The following is a 22,657-nucleotide window of genomic DNA, read 5'->3' as shown; positions in this document are numbered from 1 at the left end:
ATACGATATAAGGAACAGAAGGAGAGCTAATGTGTTCTCACCTGCCTGCTGTGGACGGTTTCTCCTCCTGTCATGTTCCTCTGCCACGCCACCTGCCTTGGAGTCAGCTGACTATGGACTGAAGCCTCCACACACTGTGAGCCAAATAACCCTGTCCTCCTTTAACTGTGGGTGCCCAGTATTTTGCCTCAGCAACAAGAAGAGTAATTAAGACACTGTTCAGCCATCCGGAGGGTTCTCCTTTATGTCATGCAAGTCTCTTCTGTTGTGAGCTGGAAATTCAGGCCCAGTGGGAGCTTTACCTCCCTGGCTGATGAGGAGGAGGCAGTGACACACACACATCACAGGACTGGGTGAAAGTGACACAGAGTGAAGGATGTGCCCAGGCCAGCGAGTCCACACTCAGCTTCTCCCCTCCGTCTTCTCCACGGGGATGGAGCGCTGCTCTCTCTAAAAGCATTCTGAAGGATGCTGAGTCATTTTATTACAAAGCGGAAAATGACAAGTGTTCCCTCAGATGACTGTCTCCGGAGAAGCAGCTAATAGCAGGGCACATTTATCCCAACTCAATCACATTTTAGCATGAAAATGGAAAAATTGATGCTCTGAGTCTCCTGAAGCATCAAATAAAAAAAAATACATGAATCTCCTGGTTCTGGATAAGCATTTCTTGCCTGGCTCCAAGTTCCAGCCCTGTTAACCGACCAGCTGTTTGAGCTGAGCAAGGTTTTTAATGCCCTGAACTGTCATCCTCCCATCTATAAAACATGACCTTCAGGAGTCCTACTTGGGCCTGGCACTGTCCTGTGTTGTTGGGGGGGGAATGGCAGTCTGTTGCCTTCTGAGAGGAGTGGGGTAATGACTAGTAAAATCACACATGGTTACCATTTGACCTAGCAATCCTAATTTTAGAAACCTATCCCCAAACCACAGTGGCAAGGCTATATCCAGCAAGCCACTTGTTACAGCAAAATTTGTACTGGCAAAAGGCTGGAAACCACTCACATATCCATCAGTCAGGGCCTGGTTAGTCAGACTATGACTCATCTGCACAGTGGAGTACTATGCAGCTAATAAAGGGAATGAGGATTATTTCTGTGTGTTGATTTGGGGTGGTCGCCAAGATAGAGGGGTACATGAAAAAGGTAAAAAGTGGGCTGCAGTTTGGCTCTGTGGTACAGTGTGCCTAGCAGGAATGATAAGGCCCTAGGTTTGATCAGTAGCACCACAAAAGTGAAAAACAAAAACGAAAAAGAAAGGAAGGAACTAAGGGAGGGAGGGAGGGTGGAGGAAGAGACAGGAGGGAATGAAACACACACACACACACAGGCACCACTTACATACACAAGTTTTTTTTAATTGAAAGGATTTTCAAAAAAATGATTGCCTATAAAGAGAGGTAGAAAATAGCAGAGGGCCGGGGGCTCAGCAGCATAAGTGCTTGCATGGCAGAGATCAAGAGTTTGATGCCTGGTACCAAGAAACCAAAACAAAAAAACAATAGCATAGACAGGCAAAGAGAAAGTCTGTACTTCTCTGAAAGTGGTTCATAATGCATGTGTTTTAAATCTTCTATAACGACTTTTTAAAAATGCTTGTTCTTGTTGGGAATAGTGGCACATATTCATAATCCCAGCATTTGGAAAGGCTGAGACAGGAGGATCACAAGTTCAAGCCCAGACTGGGCGACTTAGCAAGACACTGCCTTAAAATTGCAGGGTGGTGGTGGGAGCCTGGGGACACAGCTCAGTGCAAAGGCCCTTGATTCAATCCCTAGTACCATAAACAAATGAGAAGAGGAAGGAAGGGAGAAAGAAAGAAAGAGAAAGCAAACATGCAAGCAAGCTAGGCAAAATAGGAAGAGTGGAGGAGAAAAAGAAAGAAAACCTTGTTCTTTTCGTCTCTCACTTGCCAGCAGACCCTACAGTATAGAGCAGAGCCAGTACCAACCTAAAACCCGACCCTGGACACGTGAGACAGCATCCTGATGAGATGCTTGGCATCTGTTTGTTCCATGCCCACCCTGACTGATGCACAGTCCTGCCCTTCACCTTCCAGCTCTGACCTTGGGCTTTCCCTCCTGGCTGGAAAGGTCTGCACTCACCTCACAGAGGACTTGTCTCTAGCTTGATCTCCAGTGTTTCTTTTATATTCTCAAGGAGAGCTGGGCAGGGTTGCGTACACCTGTAATCCCAGCACTCAGGAGGCTGAGGCAGGAAGATCAGAGGATTGCTATGAGTTCAGGAATAGCTTGGGTTACATAATGAGTTCAAGGCCACCCTGTACTACATAGCAAGACTCTGTCTCAAAAACAAGCAAACCTCAGTATATTCTCTAGGAAATAGAAACCAAAGAGCCCAGATTCCAATCTTGCCTCCTCCTGGGGTCAGACTGCAGGCCCACAAAGGACGTGGACATACAGTGGAGGCCTTGTTTATTGCTGCCCACTTGTTCTGTAACTAAGGGTCACTAACTTTGGTGCAGTGATTTTGATTATTCTCCATCTCATTTTGTTCCTCTTCTTTCTTCCCCTCTTTTTCTTCTAAATCTACCTCTTCCTCTCACCTTACTATCGTATGTGACTTCTGTTAAGTCTCCTTAAAGGGCAAGGTGGACTTTCTTTTTCTCACCTATATTCTACTTCTTGAAACACAGATACAATGGTTGGAGCTCTAGTAGCCATCTTGGACCATGAGGATAAGGGTCACGTATATCCTACACATGACAGATCAGAGAACTGGGGGCAACTCAAGAGGCTGCCTGCTTATGAGGCCCATAAAAGAAATGTAACCTTCTGTTTTAAGTCATTATTGTTTTGTGATTTATAAAGACAAAGTTCAATAAATCTTCCCCCCTCCCCCACCAAAGAAGCTCAGAAGCAGCTCTGCAGGGCTCAGACTACCTTGGAAAACTTCCTTGGCCAGCAGAGGACTGATGGCGCCCATGTGTACAGCCTCTTAAAGCTTCTGCCTAGAACAACGCCTGTCATTTCTGCTCACATTTCACCGACTCACACAAATTACGATGACCACACCTTCAGGCAGTGGGGTGGGAATGCATAATCCTCCCGGGGAAGGGTGGAAAAGATCTGGAAATAATAATACAATCCACTTTAGCAGTGAAAACAGAACAACACCACCAACAAAAACAAGCATGGAGAGGCCACGGGGCTCGCCTGGGTCTCTTGCAGGCCAGTAGGAGGCAGAGTCAGAGCCAGGGGAGACGGATTCCAGTGCTGACGCTCTTCCTGCTCTACCTGCTCCCTCGAAAAAGGAAGAGGGTGCCTGCTAAAGCCAGGCTCACATTCTGCGGCAGATCCTGCTTGCAGACAAGGCCCCTTCCTGTTCTCTACCTGGGGACCCCAGTCCTAGTGGTCCCAACTCTCTCTCCTACGCTTCCTCACGTTTGCTTTCTGAAAGCACAGGGAGTAGGGACATGTATAGCATCCAAGGTACCCGTCTCCGAAATGTTCTCGTTTTTTTTTTTCCTGCTATGTAGTTCAAGCGGGTCTTGAATTCTATATGTAGCCCAGGCGGGTCTCGAACTCATGACAATCCTCCTAAATATATTTAAAATGTAGGCAAAAATTGGGAGGACAGGCACATTTCCAAGTGAGATGCAGGCGGAAGTGAGAGTAGATTCTGTGTTTACATGTTCTCCCATACCCTAAGCTGTCTCTGCATCTTGATCTTCTGCACCATTAGTTCAATTTCTGGTAGCTAATCTGCCTTTTAACAGCCCGCATGCATTTAATACTAACATTTATAGTTTCTTTAATTCCCGAAACTTTCTTATGCTCAATTACCTCAAAATTTCTGTCTCTGTTTCCGTTAATTTTCTTGCATAATTCTTTCATTAGTTTGCTAGCAGCCACTTACTTGACTAAGGAAAAAAACCCGAAAAGTAGCCCTTGAGCACATTAAAGGATAATCAGTGTGACCGTGGACAAGGTAAATGCAGTGAAAATGGGAATCTCTCCATTTTCTCTAGTTCCACCATAAAGAAAAAAAGTGGTAAAGTGGACAAGTTCATTGGCGAACACAAGTTATTGAAAGTGACACAAAAAGAAACAAAAAGCAAAATAGGTAACTATAAGGTACATTTAATCCACAATTTAAAACCTCTGGTTAAAAAAAACCTCTTCGGATCTAGACAGTTTTATCAGCAACTTCTGCCAAGTACCTCACAAGACTGAGCGCAGCCGGGCAATTGGGAGACTCAGTGAGACCCTGCCTCAAAATACAAGAAACATGTAAAGGACTGAAGACGCAGCCTGATCAGAGGAAAGGCCATGGATTCAATCCCCATACTGAAAGGGGCAGGGTGGGGACAAGGGACCCAGCCCAGTGGTGGAGCACCCCTGGATTTGACCTCAGTACCACACACACATACACACACACATGCACGCTTACACACACAGGAAGGAAAAAGAAAGAAAGAAAAAACAAGATATATTTCGAGAATTAATGAACAGGAGTAGTAAGCCATTAAAAACAAGCCAACATGCAAGAATTTCATGTCCTTATGTCAGGAAAAGCATACAAAATGAAACAAAAGTTAACATTTGCAGCAGCAAAAAAATGCAAAGCGCCTAAGAATAAATCTAATAAATTGTTACAAAGTAAACCTCCAAACAGGAGAAACAGCAAAAGAGATGAAAATAAGTAAGAGACATTTACCATGTTCATGGATTGGAAGGCGCAACACTGTGAAGATGTCTATTATGCCCAAATTCTTCTATCCATTACATGTACTCTCAATCAAAATCTCCCTTTTGTGTAGGGCTTAAGAGGCTTATTCTGAAAGGCTCAATAATTGCCACATTATTTTTAGGAATGGAGATTAAATCCAGAGCCTCTCACATGTAGGTAAATGCTCTACCACTGGGCTACATTCTTCAGCCCAACTACACCATTCTTAAATGAGAAAAAGATGGAACTTTAAAAAAAATAAAGCATCAAAAGTTATAATAAGGGGCTGGGGATTTAGCTCAGCGGCATAAGCACCTGCCTTGCAAGCAGGGAGTCTTGAGTTCGATCCCTGGTACCGATAAAAAGCAAAAAGACAAAAAAAAAAAAAAGTTATAATAAAGCTATAGGGCTTAAGATAGTGTGGTGTAAGGACAAACTGATTAATCAGTGGAATAGAGCTGTAAAAAGTTCAGAAACAACTCCAGGTGTATATATACTGGTGATTTACAATAAAGGTAAAAGACTAGATAATTGAGAGTCTTTTGACATTTGCTGCTGGTGGGATTTTAATGTTTTGATGCAACTACTCTGGAAAACTGGTATTGTATAGTAAAGCAGAGAATCCACACAGCCTCTGACCTAAGTTCACTCCTAGGCGTACACCAGCCGAAATGCATGCATTCTATTAATTCTGCGGTACCAAGAGACACATAATGCTCATAGCAGCATCATTTACAAAAGGCAGAAACCAAAAATAAACCAAGTGACCATCAGAAATGGAATGAACGATTATGTTTTGATATGTTTAGGGAATGATGCCCTACAGTGTGGGCATCATGACTATCATGAATGTAGTGTGGATCAAAATAAGCAAGCATAAAGGTACACACTTTTAATCCCACTTATATGAAGTTTAAAAACAGATAAAACAATACAGGAGTTTAGGGATACAGGGATAGTGGATAAAGTAAGAAACAAAAGTAAGAAAGACAACTAGGCGTGTAGCTCATGGGAGAGTGCTTGCCTAGCACCTGTGAGGCTCTGGGCTCCATCTCCAGTACCATGCGCACACACACAAATACACACACACATGCATATACATGCACACACAAATGCACGCACACATGCACACACACACACACACAAATGCATACACGCCCATGCACACACACAAAGAGAGTAACATTAAGATTGTCATTATCCAGGGGAGCAGAGGGGGAAAGGATAAGGGAAGCTTCTGGAATGCCAAATGTGAACTGTTTCTTTTTTGACCTTTGAAGGGCAGTGGCACACTGCTGTTTGGTTTATACTAATCCACTGAAATGTAGGTTGTGATTTTTTCCCTTTGTGTATCTATGTTTTATATATATATATACTTTTTTAAATTAAGTGTTTGTTATAAATAGTATTATGGCCAATATTTAGAAATAAAGAATTAGAAAACACCGGGAAGGGAATTTTTGGTTTGATTAGTTTATATAGTCATGAGGAGTTTTTATCTTGGATATCTGTCACTTTTGCATTTTTTCCCAATAATGTAACTTCTAAATAAATACTAGAGAACAGTATTAGGGAAGATAGATTAATCCAGAGTGAGCAGAGGCCCGTAAAATGTGTAAATAAAACACAAAGGCATTTTTAAAGGACTACTCAGAGAAAGGAGGAAAAAAAGTTAAGCGCTTGGAGATCTTGATGTGGTAACATAAGCAAGGTGAAGGGGAGAAAGCAGACTCATTGAGCTTTGATTTGGCTTCCGAACAGTCTTCCCGCTAAAGAAGACACATCACAAACAGGGAGCGAGAGCCTAGATGGGTGCAAACCGGCCCTCGTGAGCGCGGGACCATCAGAGTGGTTAGTGAGGGGTCAGGCAGCTCCAAACACAGAGGTCCAGCCAGGAGTCCTCAGCGAAGTGGAAGCATGCGGTGGACACGTCTGCAGAGAGGGAACCTGGAGGAACCTCTCCTGTCTGGGTTCAGAGCCTCCGAGGACTGAACACAGCAGACAGAGTTCAGGTAATTTTTTTTTTCCAATCAGATTTTACTGGTACATTTTAGATATGTATGACGATCATATTCATCATAAAGAATTGTACCTGTACATGATATCTTGGTTTTTTCCTCCCATTCCCCTACCCTCCTTTCAATCCCTCCCCTATTTACAGAAGCTTTGTTTCCATGTTTTCCTTCTTTTCTCATTTTTTTTTAACATTTCCCATCTTTTCTTCCTCCTTCTCCCCTCCATCGTTCCCATCCCCATTTGAATATTTTTTTCCTGTTATACATTTTGGTCCTTATTTACACTTTTGGTTTCCCAACCAGAGAAACAATGTGGTATTTAGACATGTGTCTGATTTATTTCACTTAAGAGTATGGTCTCAAGGTGCATCCATTTACTTAGAAATGTCTCCAGCATATCTTTTTGGTACAGTAGTACTCCATTGCATATATTAAAAAAAATCTTTATCCATTCACCAGTTGATGTTCTCAAGATTCAGCTTTACAAACTGTGCTGCTATAAACATGGGTGTGCATGTATCGCTGTGATATGATGCTTTTATTTCTTTGGAGCAGATACCAAGAAAGGGAATAGCTGGGTTGAACAGAACCTCTAGTGCTAATTTTCTGAGGAATCCTCACACTGATTTCCATGTGGAGACTTTGGTAAATTTGATATAGCTTAGTTGCTTTCTAGAAGAATGGGGTGACTACTGACTACTTCAAGTGACAAACACTGATTCAAGGTCCTAAAATTGGGCTGGGAGGCCAGGAGCTGGGATTTTTTTTTTTTTCTTTTCTTCGGTACCGGGGATTGAACTCACGACAGCCTACTTGCAAGGCAGGCGCTTATGCCACTGAGCTAAATCCCCAGCCCCGAGGAGCTGGGATGTTTGATGCTGCAGTAATAATGGGACTCTGGATCTTGGCAGCTTGAAGCAACAAGGCTGGACTTTTGTCCCTGGCCTTAGTTCACTGCTTGGGAGCAGCTGGAGGCTCCACCCTGCATCTGTCTCCTCTGGGGCTGAGGCAGAGGGAGTAACCCCATAAGGTGGGCACCGTGGCAGGGGGCAGGAGTGTGAAGAGCCATGAGTTGGCTCTGAAAGCAACGCCCAAGAGTGACAAGGCAAGGCTTATGGCCAAGGTTCATTTCAAAGGGGTGAGCAAGGAAAACCCTGCTCCACGTGAGGAGGACGAGGAGCCAGATATATGTGGGCACAGCACCACAGACCTCCACAGATCTCCACAAACCAGGCCACCAGCCTCTCCTGCAGTGATGGAAGTTTACTCAAAATGCGGCTCTGAGGCGGGCATGGTGGTGCACACCTGTTATCCCAGCACCCGGGAGGTCGAGGCAGGAGGATTGCTGTGAGTTCCAGGTTAGCCTGGGCCCATAAGTGAGTTCAAGGCTCACTTGCAAGACCCTGTTTCAAAAAAAAAAAAAAAAGCGAACTCTGGGTAAGAAAGCAACTGGATAGAAACTCAGCATTTTGGCATTGACCGGAATCCCAGGAACAGGATCAAGCCGGAAGGCCCAGAGCAGCCCTGCTGGTGGCTGGGGACAAATAGCCAGGGCAGTAGAAGCAGATAAAGGCAGCCTTCACTGGCCCCACCCTTTCTCTGCAGCAGCAAGCTCAAGAACCTTGTTTCTCTTCTTCCCTTCTGTTCATCCTCTTCCTCTGAGCTCCTGGCTTTAGGGCTCAGAAATGATATACAGTGTATCTGTTTCAGCATTACTTGTATCAATCTCTCTACCAACACAAAAACAAAAAAGAAACAAAAAGTCACCAAAAAAAAACCCAGAAAACAACATGAACATGCAGCAATGGAGGTGTTTAAATATTTGCCAGGCTAATTATTTACATAGACTATGAAAGCTACTTAAAGTAACATTGTAAATGAGCATTTGTTGGCAACAAGCTACAGGACCCTAAGTGTCCTTTTTAGGAAGAGGCTGCCTGTTGTCCAAGCAGCACCTTGCAGAGAGGGACTCAGGTGGTGTTTGCATCTGTGCTGATGGGCAGGAGGTGTTCAGGTCACCTGGTGCTGGCTGAGAATTCAGGAGGTTGAAGAGTTACCATCTGGAGACACCAGTGGCATCAAGGACGGGACGAGGAGATATATTCACATGCCAGTGTGGCAACTGGCATTTCTTCCAGAGCTACTGACTGATGTCATTTGTGTGCAAATAAGTGTGAGAAAATCCAACCCTGGCCATCCTCTGGCTGCTGCTGGCCAGGAGGCTCCTTCAGGAAGTTGTGGTTGCCAGGACCTAGTGTGGAGCTGCAGAAGGGAGCACTCTCCAAGTATGACTGTGGGAATGTGCACATTTCCTGGATGTGACCATTTTGTTTCTCTGCTCCCCAGATTTTTATTCCTAAAGTGAGGCTCCACAGTGTGATTAACAACACAGGCTGCTAGAGCTGGGATCTGGCTGTGTCACACTGAGGAGCCTTACGGGAGACATTTGACCATTCTGGCCTCAATGCTGCTGAGTGTGAAATGCTGCAATATTTCAGAGACTTGTGGCCAGATATAAATTAAATACAAAGGGCTTAGGAAAGAACATTCAATAACTATTAAGCACTTTAAAACATACTACAGCCTCTGAATTTCAGCAAAGAATTTGCGAGCCACTTTGTGGGCAAATGGGAAAATCTGAAACGTAAATGGTGACTTAGTTACTTTTTTTCTCATTGCTGAGACAAAATACCCAGGATTCAAAGTTAAAGGAGGAAAGGTTTATGTAACACTCACAGTTTGTAGAGGCTCAGTCCGTACTTGGCTGGCTCCATTGCAGGGTAGCTTAGCAAAACAGCATCACGGAGGAGAAACAGTTCATGACAAGCAGTAGACAGCAAAATCAAGCAAACAGCAACCACAGCTCTTTCTAACTTTGTATCTTATCCAGGCTTCTCAAAGTGGCAGCACTCACATCCTTACCCCCACTGCCCTTGAGTTTAGCATTGCATCATGGGTTAGTCCCAGCATCACACAGTCTAGATTCATCCACATTTGAAAAAGCCTCATGTATGATTGCATGAGGCTTTGAGGGGACATCTAGACCCAAGCCATAACAAATAATAGAATCTTATGAAGTCTAGGGTGGCTGGACACCTACCAAGGAGAATCATTAAGGAATTAGTGTTACCTTTCAAAGCAGTTGTTTAATGGCGTGACTTAAATAAGCAGTTCAGAGTGTAATAAAGTGGTGCGTCACATTGGTTTCTTTAAAAAAAAAATCATTCAATATTGTTAACCCTGAGGGGAAAAGGTAAGCCATTCCCGCAAGGCAGTATTGCACTCAGAAATGGAATCCTGAAGATGACGGATCCCATAGAGGTGCGTGAGAAGAGGTGTACAAGGGTATCTGGGCAAGAAACAGGCATCAGTGTGTGCATGGGATGTGGTGTGTTCATTTCTCTACCACTCGAGGAAACTGCTGGGAGCCTGGGATCCCCAACAGGGAGCCAGGAACAACTGTGTCCCCTCAGCTCCTCTGGGACCCTATAGGACCTGATGGGTTGAGTGTGGTTCTAATATGCTGAGACATCTATTTCTTATGATACAGCCTTTATGCAAGCCACCTCTGCCACCCAGAGCTTAACCAAAAAATGATTCCAATTCATTGATTAAAGTCATGACCATTTCAATCTGTATCCATTTCAATATTGGAGGAGAAACTGTTGTCACTTCCAGCAGCAATAAGGCCCCTTCTGTTAGTGGCTTTCAGCTTACCTCCTGACTAAATCCCTAAAAGACAAGGGTGGAGCTGATCTTCCCGCCCAGTTCATCTCCCTGGAACCCCTCATTCCCTGACTCTGCTCTGATTTCCCCCTCAATGTCATTTATCACTTTCTAATATACTATAGCATTTACTTATTTGATGTCTTTATTATCTATCCCCTAAGGGGGTTCAGGACATGTCACCCCCAAAAATGCCACATTTAGCATATTATTTTGAACTCAAAGAAATTGAGAACTGACCCAAGAAAAGTCAGTTATTTACTTTCCCTGAATGATCTAATATAAGTAATGTATTCATCTTTTTTGTAAGGGAAATTTTCATTAATACATTTACCTGTACCAGGAAGAGAGCTATCCTGCACAATCTTTATCACTTGACTTTTTTTGATTTTTATCGGCATAGTATCCATCAGATATTTACCAGACGTATTTACCTCCCCTCACACTACCATAATTTGTCTGCACCACTGCCCCAAACCCCCAAATTCCTTCCTATTCCCTTCCGTAGCTCGGGATGCTGCATAAACTCCAGCCACCTGGCTGCCTCCTTGGGTCTCATGTGTTTGTGGGACTCCCACTGAGTACCTTTAGAATTACACTTGTTTCTCTCTAGTTAATCTGTTTTATGTTACTGTAATTTGAAGACAATTCAAAGAATCCAGAAAAGTTTCTTCTGGAAGGAATTTTTCCCCTTCTCAAACTATGAGCTCCAGAAGAATGGGATTTTTACCTTTGCTCACTGACAGACCCAAAGCAGCTAATATAGACATGTCCTGGCAATCGGCTGATAATTAATAAACGTTTGTTACAGTAATGTATTCCAATAGAAAAAAAGCTTTCTTTCATTTTCTTTCTTTTTTCTTCTTTTGCTTGCTTGCTTCCTTCCTTCCTTCTTTCCTCCCATCCTGCCTTCTTTTTTTTTTGAGACAAAGTAACCAGCCTCAGGTATCTTATTATAGTAACAGACTAATACCAGAAGAAAGTGCTGCACTTAAAACAAGGAGGACGCCCTCTTCCCAGAAGGTGCCTGTTACGAGGAGCTGGATTTGAGAGAGGTGGGTTGGGGAACGGTTTAATGAGTGAATGAGGCAGTGCATTAGAGACCAAATGTGATAAGTAGGGTGCCCTATGGGGAGGCAGCCTAGCACACAGTGTCAGAGCCTTAGTCTGTTTTCTGCTGCTGTGACAGGCTTCTCAGATTGGGCAAATGATAAAGAGAAACAATTGATTTCCTAAAGAATTGGATGCTGGCAGGAGCACCCACTTATGTCCTGTGTCTGGTGGCCTCAGGGAATCAGACTCTTACTCGGAGCTTCTCAGCTCCAGGAAGGAATGTTCAGGGAACAAAGGCAGATGCTACATCACCTTTGCTGATCTGGCCTTTGAAGCCACACAGCGTCATTTCTGTGACCTTCTTGTGCTCCAAGCAAGTCACAAACCTGCCCCGATTCAAGAGGAAGGAAACACAGACTGTGCGCCCCCCAGCCTTGTTGAAGTCATGTTGTCAAAGAACATGTGGTGCAAACGATACTGTTGCTACTATTTTTGTAAAACACAATCTGTTGCAAATATCAATGTTTGTTTCCTGATTTTGCTGGTGGTGTTGTGTTTATGTAGAAATATGCAGCAGAGTATCTGGTGGGTGGTGGGGCATCAGATCACAAGCAATTCCAGGAATAAAAAGTTCTTTATATTGTATCTGCAACTTTTCTGTAAGTTTGAGATGGTTTTAAAATACAATATACTTAAAATTCAGTAAGGAGGTACACATCCTGATAGAAAAGCAGATGGATATTTGAATAGGTATATTATGAAGAATAAGCAGAACTGGTAAACACATAATAAAATGTTCCCTCATGGTAATCCAACAAATGCAGATAATAAATAGCAAGTGGATGCCCTTGCAAAGATTTTTATCATACAAACCATTGGTGGGATTTATGATAACATGTCAAATGGCTGCAAGAACTATCACATTACACGTATGCCAATTAATTAAATCAGGCTCCTACTATTGGATATTTTTTTTAAAAACCCAAATAATCCTATAGTTAAACTATTTGTGTATGAAACTTTATACATACCTTGAAGTGGGATTATTAAAGACTGGTCTCCCTGGGGGATGGTGCCAAAACACTGCTGCCTGATCACTGAGTTTGTGTCTCAACAGATTTTATACATCTTGATACTGTGTCTCTCACCGACTTGGATGCACCCCAAGGAACAGAGGGAATAATATTCCAGCTGCCCTCCCTCTGCCTGGCCTCCAGGAGAGGCAGTGCAGAGCTGGCTGTTGGTGGACCCCCGTCCAGCCAAGTCTGGGAACACAGCCTCTGAATTATAGGTTGAAGCACCTTAAATTATTGGCTTCCTGAGGATCTAACTGACATTTGGTGAGCCAGAAAACAAGAGGCAAACACAGCTCTGTTTACACAGGCACCTTCTCCTCGCTTCAGCCCTAAGGGGCTGATTTGGGTCTCTTGGCTAAGTTGCAGTGTGACCCTCATCCCCTCCACAGGGCACACGGATGTCCTGAGCCACAACACCATCCCTGCAGGTCTAGTCTGCCAGGGCAGACTCACAAGCTGCAAGCTCTTCTCAAACACTGTGCGTCCTGAGTTTATCCATCTGCATCACGAAACTTGCAGAAAGCTGCCCTCCAGCACTGGACTCCCAGCAGCCGTCTGTGAGGCGAGGTCTCATTCACTGCCCACTTCCTTGACTCTCTAGCTCAACTGCCAATTGCTTCAACCCACTTATTCTACCTCTGTGCCTCTTTGCAGTCTCTCACAAGGTCTTGGTAGTTGCAATACATGAAATTGATAAAGGAGTAGAACCTACACTATATAAAAAGCTCAAACAAATCACTAAACAAAGGAGAGACATTTAAAAATTGCCAAAAGAATCTGAAATGGAGACCATAGAAGGAAAAACCCATTAAAAGTCAATAAGCCTATGAAAGAATGTTCAATTTCACTTGGAAAATTTTATACAACATTGAGATGCAATTTCACACTCATCAAGTTGGCAAACTGTGTTTAATTTGACAACACTATCATGAGACAGTTGTAGAAATACGGAGGCTTTTACGTAGATGATGAAAATATAAATTGGAATGTCTATTTTTGGAGAGCAATTTGGCATTATCTAGCAAAGTTTAAAATATATACATAAATAATAACCCAACTATGGTGTATTAGAGGGAAATGTAAGCCTAGCAAGTGGTGCACACTTATAATCCCAACACTGAGGGAGGCTGAGGCAGAAGGATCACAAGTTTGAGACTCACCTGGGTAATTTAGTGAGACTATCTTGGGGGGAAAAAAAAGCTGAAGGTGGAATTAATATTATTAAAGTGGCTATATTACCAAAAGCAATATACAGATTTAACATAAATCTCTACTAAATCATCAACAACATTTTTACAGCACTAGGAAAAAAATTCCTAAAATTTATACAGAACCAGAAGAGACCCAGAACAGCCAAAGTCATTTTGAGCAAAAAGAGCAAAGCAAGAAGCATCACAATTTCCAATTATAAAGCTATAGCAACAAAAACAGCATGGAAATGGCACAAAAATAGCCACATAGATCAATAGAATAGAATAGAAGATTCAGAAAAAACCCCAAGTGCCTACAGCCAGTTGGGATTTTTTTGCTTTCAAGCCAAGGCCACACTACTGAGTTCAGGCTGGTCCTGAACTCATCTGCCAGCCCAGGCTGGCCTTACCCTTGCAGTGGTCCTCCTGCTTCCAAGTGCTGGGATTACAGTGGTGCATCACATCACCATATCTGATTTTTTAAAAATTTTATTTAAGGAGAAAAAAAAAGGGTACAAGTTATAAAGAATTTCAGAAAAAATAAACAGTAGGAAATCACTACTTAATAGATTACATATTGTCATCTTAGAAATAGTTGTTCATTGAGGACCTAAAAAGACTTCATCATCCTGTAGTGATTTGATTAGTTCTATAATATGCAATAAGTATATAAAGTGGGTGAAGATAGGGACAACTATTTGTAAGAAGCTAGAGACAGTTAGATAAAGAAGATCTCCAGTGGACTTGCTTTGAAATCTGTATTTCTTTAAATTGTTTTTTATTTTTTTTAAATGTTCTGTTCTGTTTTGATATGGTTAATCTTACCCTCTTTGAGATGTAAAACAAATGTGTAGGACTGATAATCATATTACTGAGCTTTTGTTCGATCATAGAGCAGAATGGTTTGTAGGGTCACTTTTTTGAATGTCATTCTTAATACTTTAATTCTATAACCTGAACAGCTATTTCGAAGATGACAATGTGTAACTTATCAACCGGCAATTTCTTACCTTTTGTTTGTCTGTAATTTTGTATTATTTCTACCCTTTTTTTTTTTATCTCCATGTATTTTTTTTTCGTTTCCTTTTCTTTAAATAAAAAAGAAAGAAAGAAAAAAAAAAAGAAATAGTTGTTCAGGTTACAAAATTAAAGCATATAAAGTGGACATTCAAACAGTGAGACTGCAAACAGTTCTGTTCAATGATCCAACAAAACTCAGTAGTATGGTTATCTATCTTATACACTTAAATATACATGCAGTTATGTCCTTTAGAGCACTTTCTTTTCCGCTCTTTTGTACAATGACAATTATACATTTTGGGTTTTATTACTCCCACAGTTCTTATTACTTTTTTTCTGAAGAAAGTAAAACCAAATGTGACAGAACAGAGTCAGTCAAATCAAAAGGATGGACATAATACATAATGTAAAAACAAAATACAAGGTCATCAACAATGGTTACCACAATGCCTCTTACTATCTTAAAAAGAATTGCCTATATCATCAGTTATAATATAATTGAACAAAACAGTAAAGAACAAAACCAATAAAACCAAAACATTGGAGACATTACAGGACTTCAAAAGAAGATAATAGTCAAATGAGAATGGGCGTCATAATGAATCTTATTGTCTTCACAGTTGTTGCCTATACTCTCGAACTTGGTACTATCAAGCAAAACAGAATAGCATAAAATCAGTCAAAACAAGATTGTGAGAGCAATATAGGGTTTCAAATCAAGTTAATAGGAAATCAAAGTGGGTTACTATAATATATCCTGCTATTTTAATTTATTTTTCCCTTAATTAAAAAGATAAAAATAAAAAAGTAAATAATAAAAAAAGGAGATAGAGATAAAAGAGCACATAACAACAAAACAGCACAGGTCAAAACATAACCATTTAAGCAAAATAGTGTTTCACCACAAGAGATCCTGACATAAAAGTAGTTACCATAGTGTCTCTTTCCTTGAAGTCTTTGAGTATAACTCCGTGTACTGTAGCATCAAACGTATCAAGACAATGTAAAACCATTCAAGAGAATGACAGTATTACAGGGTATTTAGAACCAACTAACAGAAAATGAACAATGGTTTCTGTATAATCTCCTTGTCTATAAAATTTTTATTTATATTATCACATATAATAAAATCCAATAAGATACAACATGTTTAAGACCAATGGAGACAGAATAATACAAGTTTGATGGGACTTCAAAACAAGATGATACTAAATCAGCACTAGCTATTATGATGTCTTGTTTCTCCAAAATAGCTGTTCCTACCATCCAATCTTCTCTGCCCCATTTCTGTTGAGCTCTTTTTCTGTCAGTTTGTCTTCTTTGTTTCTCTTTCTGCTCCATTCATTGTGGCCTCTCTGCCACTGTTTCAGGAATCTTGGTATTTTTCTTTTTTTTTAAATGTCCTGCAGTATTCTCTGTAGAGTTGAATTGGTGGTTGCAAATTCCCCTAGTTCCTCTTAATCCTGGAAGCACCTTGTTTTTCCATCAATTTCTAGGGACAGTTGTGCAGGATATATCAATCTTGGATGGAGGTTATTATCTTTCAAAGCTTGAGTTATTTCCCCCCACTCTCTTTGATGGTTTGTGCCAAGAAGTCTGCTTTGATGGTTTGTGCCGAGAAGTCTTCTGTAATTCTGATGGGTGTTCCCTTGTAAGTGATCTGTTTCTTGTCTCTGATGGTTTTTAATATTCTTATATTGGGTTTCTGGAATTTTGATTATTATATGCCTGGGTGTAGTTCTGTTTGGGTTGTAGTGGCTGGGGTCCTGTATGCCTCATACATCTGAGTATCTTTACCTTTTGCTAAATTAGGGAAATTCTCTTGGATTATTTCTGTGAATAGCCTTTATAGTTCATTGTTTGTGTTCCTACTTCTTCTTTTACGTTCTTAATTCTTAAGTTATAGATCCTCTTATCATCTTCTAGCCTTTGTATTATTGCTGTTTGTTTCGTTGTTATTTTTAAGAAGTTTTTCATTTCATGCTCCCACATTACAAATATGTCCTCCAGGTCAGATAATCTATCCTTAGTTTCTTTCAAGCTGTTATGCCAGTTTTCAATAGAGTTTTTAATTTCCTGGTAATCTCTTTGAACCTGCTTCACGTATTCTATGTTTTCTCTATTTTCTCCATCAAACAATTCTCCCCTTTTTTTCTGTTCTTCCATTCCACCACCACCATTTTCTTGGGTGGTGCTTAGCATTTCTCTAACTATTCTACTTATATTTTGCTTTACTTCATTAAATACTTCACTTTTGAACTCGTCTATGAGGCTCCGGAGATATTGCTTTACGTCTATTGGTGCCGTGTCTGATATTGCATGTTTTCTGTCCTCATTCTCCTTTGCATTTACCTTTCCTGGATCAGTGTTCTCAGGATTGGGGGCCGAGGACCCTTTCTTGTTGTTCCCTCTTCCCATACTTTTTGTTCCTTCTATACAAGGCGTTTATAGGAGGCCCAGTTTCTTTCTTTGTTGGTTAGTTTGTTTGAATTGCGCTGGCTAGGTGTTCCCACACACTGCAGTGTACTAGGGAGACAGAGACCTGGGCAGCCTCTGCTGGGCCCGCCCCTCTAGGTCAACCCACTGAAGGCTTCACTACTAGGGTGCACCTCCAGGCGCTGGGACCTGGTTTGGGCTAGCCTACTGGGTCTTAGTCTGCGGCATCACCCAGGCCAAGTGCTCCCCACCAATACTGCTTGAGAGGGGAATATGCGACTAAAGTCACTGCAGTGTCCTGTTCTGGCTAGTCTGCCCAGTCCAGAATGTCCTCTGTTGGAGCCTCCTTATGTATGGAGGGGTCCCTGTTCCTCTCTCTCACCGCAGGTCAATGCAGATCTCCCTGCTAGTCCCGCTCTCAACTCCGTTCGCTGATTCCCGCTCTCAGAGGTTTCACGTTTCTATCTCTGCTGTGCCGATTCAGGCGCAGCAGCGGTGGCAGGAAATTCAAATCGTGGCTTCCAGAGTCGCAGGTTTCATCTTCAGTGCTGAGATTTTATCTGTTCTGGTTATAGCACTGGGATTGCATTTCCAGTTGGTTTCTCTCAGCTTAGTTCGTTTCTGGGTCGGCAGGGTATATCTCCCCTTGCTTAGGACTCCTCACACCGCACCATTCCTGGATTCTAAGCTGGTTATCTCGGAGAACCTCCATAGCTGCTGTTATCTATCTGCCATGTTCTCCCAGAAGTCTACCATGTCTGATTTTTGACAAAGGCTTAAAAGCATACCCTGGGGAACAGATTACCTCTTTAACAAATGGTGCTGGGAAAATTGGTTGTCTACACGTAGAGGAAAGAGCCTGGACCTATATCTTTCACCCTGTACTAAAATCAAATAAAAATAGATAAATGATATAAATATAAAAACTTCTGGAAAATAACATAAGGAGAATACATGAAGTGACAGGTACAGGCAATGATTTTTTTCACAGAATTCCAGTCGCATAAGAAATAATACTAAGAATCAATACATGGGACTACATCAAACTAAAATGTTTCTGCATGGTGAAGGAAACAATCCACCATGTGAAGAGACAACCTGCTGAATAGGAAAGCATTTTTGTTAGCTGCTCTTCTGACAGAGAACTAATATCTAGACTACATACAGAACTCAAAATAATCAACACCCGCAAAATAAACAGCCCAAACAAAAAATGGTCAAATGAACTGGATACACAGTTCTCACAAGAAAAGTACAGATGGCATATAAATACATGAAAACATGTTTATCACTTTTTACTCGTTGCTGAGATATCATCTTTGGCAAATGAAAAAACCTGTGAGATTCCATCTTACTCCATTCAGAATGGCTACCAAGAACTCCAAAAAGCTCCAGATGCTGGTGAAGATGTGGAAAGAAAGGAATCCTTCCACACTGTTGGTAGAAATATAAATTAGTACATCTGTTGTAGAAATCAGCAGGGAGAGGCCTCAAAAAGCTAGAAACAGAAATTCCACTTTACCTAGCTATACTTCTTCAGGGTATATTCCTAACAGAGTTTTAAAAATCCCACCATAGAGCTGGGGATTTAGCTCAGCACCCTAAGCACCTGCCTGGCAAGCATGAGGTTGTGAGTTCGATCCCCGGTACAAACAAACAAATGAAAAAGCCCTGCTAGAGTAATGCTTGCATACTCATGTTTATAGCAGCACAACTGACAATAAATGGGCTCTGCAAACAGACTTGGTACCCAATAATGCATGAACGAACAGAGAAAATGGGGTATATATGTACATGGGTGTCTTAATCATGAAGAAGAATGAAACCATGGCATTTGCAGGAAAATGAATGGATCTCAAGACCATAATGTTAAGTAAATCAGGCCCAAATATAAATTAATTAAAGAGAAAAATAAACAGACTTTTTGGAGTTGGGGTATGGGAGGGAAGGGGAGAAGAACGGGAAGAGGGATTGGAAAATGATGGATATAATAATATATGTATCTATATTCTCAACACCCCCAAATGAAAATATTATGTATGGTAAACATAGACCAATAAAAAAAAGATGTAAAAGGAAAAGGGCTGGGCGCATAGCTCAGAGGTAGAGCACCCTAGTTTGGTCCCCAGCACTGCACCAAGAATTTTTAAAAAGCCAAATGCACATTCTTTGGCGCTCATCCCACTGAGGAATGGAGTCTATTTCTACTTCCCTACATCCCGGTTGGCCTACAACTTGTTTTGACCAAAAGAATCCTGTGGGAGCAGTGCTTTGTAATTTCAAGGCCGTGCCTTAAAAGAGCCTCAGGCTTCCGTGTTGGTGTTCAAGACGCTCCTTCCTGGAACTTGCACCATGCCATAAAGAAGGCCCAGCTCGCCACAGGAAACCCCAGGTCTTCCACTCATCCCAGCATCTGGCTGACACCACAGCAGATAGAAGAACCTGCCACAGAAAAGTAGTTAGTTCTCACTGTTGGCTGTAAATTCCTTAAATAGCTGTAGGAAGTGGAAACACAGCTGTTCCATCACTAGGTGTATACTCTGGAGATAGTCTCCTATGTGGGCACAATGACATAGGTACAGTATCTGTGCATTTACCACAGCATTCCCTAGAATGGTTCAAAAGAGGAAGAAGAGGAGGAGGAGAAGGAGGAAGAGGAAAAAGAACAGGAGGAGGAGGAGCAGGAGGAGGAAGAGGTGACCTAATGTCCACTAACAGGAGCCTGGGTAAATAAATAAAGAATAGTTACGCAACAGAACACTGCATAGCTCTCACAATCACAAGCCAGGCCTACGTACGTCACCCAGGATACATCTAACAAAATAATACATAAGAAAGGAGGCTGCGTGGCTCCTTCATGAAAAAGGTACAATCATGCAAAACAACCTCATGCATGTTTATGGATGCTTTTGTGTTTAGCCCAAAAAACATGTTTAGGATGAAAAGCCACAGTCTTGGGCCCTCTGTGAAGAGAGAGGAGGATGGCGGGGAGGGATGGCAGATCCCGGGGCTTCGATGTCTCCTCCACATTCTGTGGTCCCATCAACCCCAAAGAAGCAGCTCCGTGTGACACAGCTGCCTGGCTTGATAGGGGGCAAGGTCTAGAGGGTTAAACTCAAAGTCTTGAGCCTAAATATTCACTATAACCTGAACATTTATGCTCCTTCCCCAAGATCCTAAGCCCCAAAGTGATAATATTAAGAAGGCCTTTGGGAGGAGATTAGGTCATAAAGAGACCCCTGTCCCTACTGCCATGTGGGGACACAGCAAGAAGCCCCCATCTATGAACCTGAAAGCAGGTCCTCACCATGTCTCAATGTGCCAGCATCTTTTTCCTTCTTTGGTGGTACTGGAGATTGAATCCAGGCCTTTGCACCCTGCTTCATCTGCAGCCCATTTTAAATTTTCAAACAGGTTCTTTCTAAGTCTCTAAGTTGCTCAAGCTGGACTCAAACTTGCAACCACCCTGCCTCAGCCTCCTCCAGTACTAGGATTCCAGGCTGCGCCACTAGGTCTAGCCTGCTGGTATGTTGACCTTACAGTTTCTCTCCTCCGTAACTATGGGAAGTACATTTCTGTTGTTCCAAGTTTCTTTGTCTAGCATGTGTTGTTATGGCAGAGGAAGCTGTCTAAAGTATTTTCACATACTGTCCACATTTAGACTCCTGGGTATCCATGATGCCCAGGGAGGAGCTGGCACCTGAAGCACAAGGTCATCGTAGCAGGGTAGGTGGACCAGGGCCTTAGGGCCCCCCTTCCTCCCTTCACTTTCCCCTTCCCTCTGTACTTTCCTTCTGTCACCTGGCATCTTGGAACCCAGGAATGGCATGCAGAATGCAGGCTCTCTTAGTCCCTCTTGGAGAAAGGTCAGCTACGAACTAAATCTCACTCTTCCTATAGAAATGCACTAATTATCCAGCCTTAGGAGGCTCCACGTATACTCAGGAGCCACTGTTTTAAGAAACAGCTGATATCCCCCAACAGGGCTTCCCTCCTGTCTTCCTTCCTCTGTCTCCAGGGCTGGCTCATCCCAGCGTCTTCCCAAGCATTCTGAGGCTGCTTCTTACTCTGCTCACTTGTTTGGTGATTGGTGCTCCTGGGCTGTGTGCACACAGGAGCCTGGTGAGCTTCTAACAAGGCAGGCACAGCCCTCTCCACACTGCACGCTGAGTTTCAGGAGAAGCAGCAGTGTGGAAAGGTGTGGAAGCACAAGGACTTAGAGTCCACTATGGCCAGACGAATTTGTTTCTAGAGCCTCAACCTCCCTGGGCCTCATGGTCCACATCTGCAAAAGAATAGGGGGAAACTGGGGGACTTCCCTGACTTCCAGCTGGTGCACTGGGAGGGAGCTACTGGCATTTAGAACAGGCTGTCTTTGTTGTGGAGGATTATCCCACATGTTATGGGATGTTTAACATCCCCGGCCTCCGCTCCCTCAGTGTCAGCAATGTCTCCGGTCCTTGGGAAAACCAAGATAAATTTCCCAGTCAACTGTGTCAGCCTATAAGCCAGTCAAGAGCCCTGAACTCCCTGACAGCAAGAACCATGATTTTGGGTCACCATGCCTGACTACCCTGCAGGGACTCTGTGCATTTACCCCTTTCACATACTTTTGTTTTTAATAATAAAAGCATCCCAGGGCAGCTGTGTGATTTGCAAACACTTGTGCAACACAACACAGTGACCACTGCTCTCCCCAGGCTGCAGCCAGGCCAGAGGATGACCCTCACCTTATAAGTCCTGGAGCTCAGCTCGACTGGACTTGACTGTCCAGAACCCCAAGCCCCTCGATGGGTGAGGTGTCAGAGAGGGCGTGCCAGAACCCAGGGTGACAGCATAGAGCTCCAGGGCACAGTGACATGATCCTTTCAGCCAGACTGGCTTGACTTTAAGCCAAATGACCTGCCCTCTCCAGCTATTCAGCCGGGTCATGGGCTCTCAGCCCAGCTCAGTCCAGTGAGCACTGTGGATATGTCCACCCCATGCTCGCAGCCTCTTTGGGGCGGTATAGGCACTGCCCCTTGGGTGTGAGTGACACCACCCACCTCTGAGCCTATTTCCTCTTTTGTACATAGAAATCACACGATGCAGGAGTCACGTAGTATATCCAGAGGACAAACGTGCAGTCTTAGGTGCTGCTGTCTGTGACTCTGTTCCTTCCTCCTCCCTTCCTGCCAAAAGACCTCCCCATGTGTGACAAAAAACCCTGACTGTGGAATCCGGTCCTCGAGCAGGTATTTTCTAGCTGGAGGATTTTTAGTGATTTTACTTCTCTGAGCATCTGATAGCTATGAAATAAACAGGAAAACTAGTGCTGATCTTCCTACCTACAGAAGCTGTCCTGACAATCAAATGAGTTAAGGCTTTGGAAAGATGTTTTTGCAAACCAAAAAAAAAAAAAAAATCCAATACACCCTCACATCTGCCTCAATCCTATTTTCTTGCCCAAA

The 22,657-nt window shown here is 42.7% G+C and overlaps 1 long non-coding RNA gene across 1 annotated transcript in view; it reads left to right on the top strand.

The window, feature by feature from the left end:
* LOC106027612 (uncharacterized) overlaps nt 1-22,657 on the top strand; it is a 59,765-nt gene extending 37,108 nt beyond the window's left edge. Inside the window, exon 2 of the long non-coding RNA XR_010048184.1 lies at nt 1-22,657. This exon is cut by the window's left edge and continues 19,949 nt beyond it. This is a non-coding gene — a long non-coding RNA (uncharacterized LOC106027612).

This window comes from Cavia porcellus, unplaced genomic scaffold (assembly GCF_034190915.1).
Source record: "Cavia porcellus strain 051 isolate PalLab524CR breed Dunkin Hartley unplaced genomic scaffold, mCavPor4.1 scaffold_6, whole genome shotgun sequence".
Classification (NCBI taxonomy): domain Eukaryota; kingdom Metazoa; phylum Chordata; class Mammalia; order Rodentia; family Caviidae; genus Cavia; species Cavia porcellus.
Note: the sequence above shows the minus strand (reverse complement) of the source record. Positions and strands in the feature narration are given on the sequence as shown.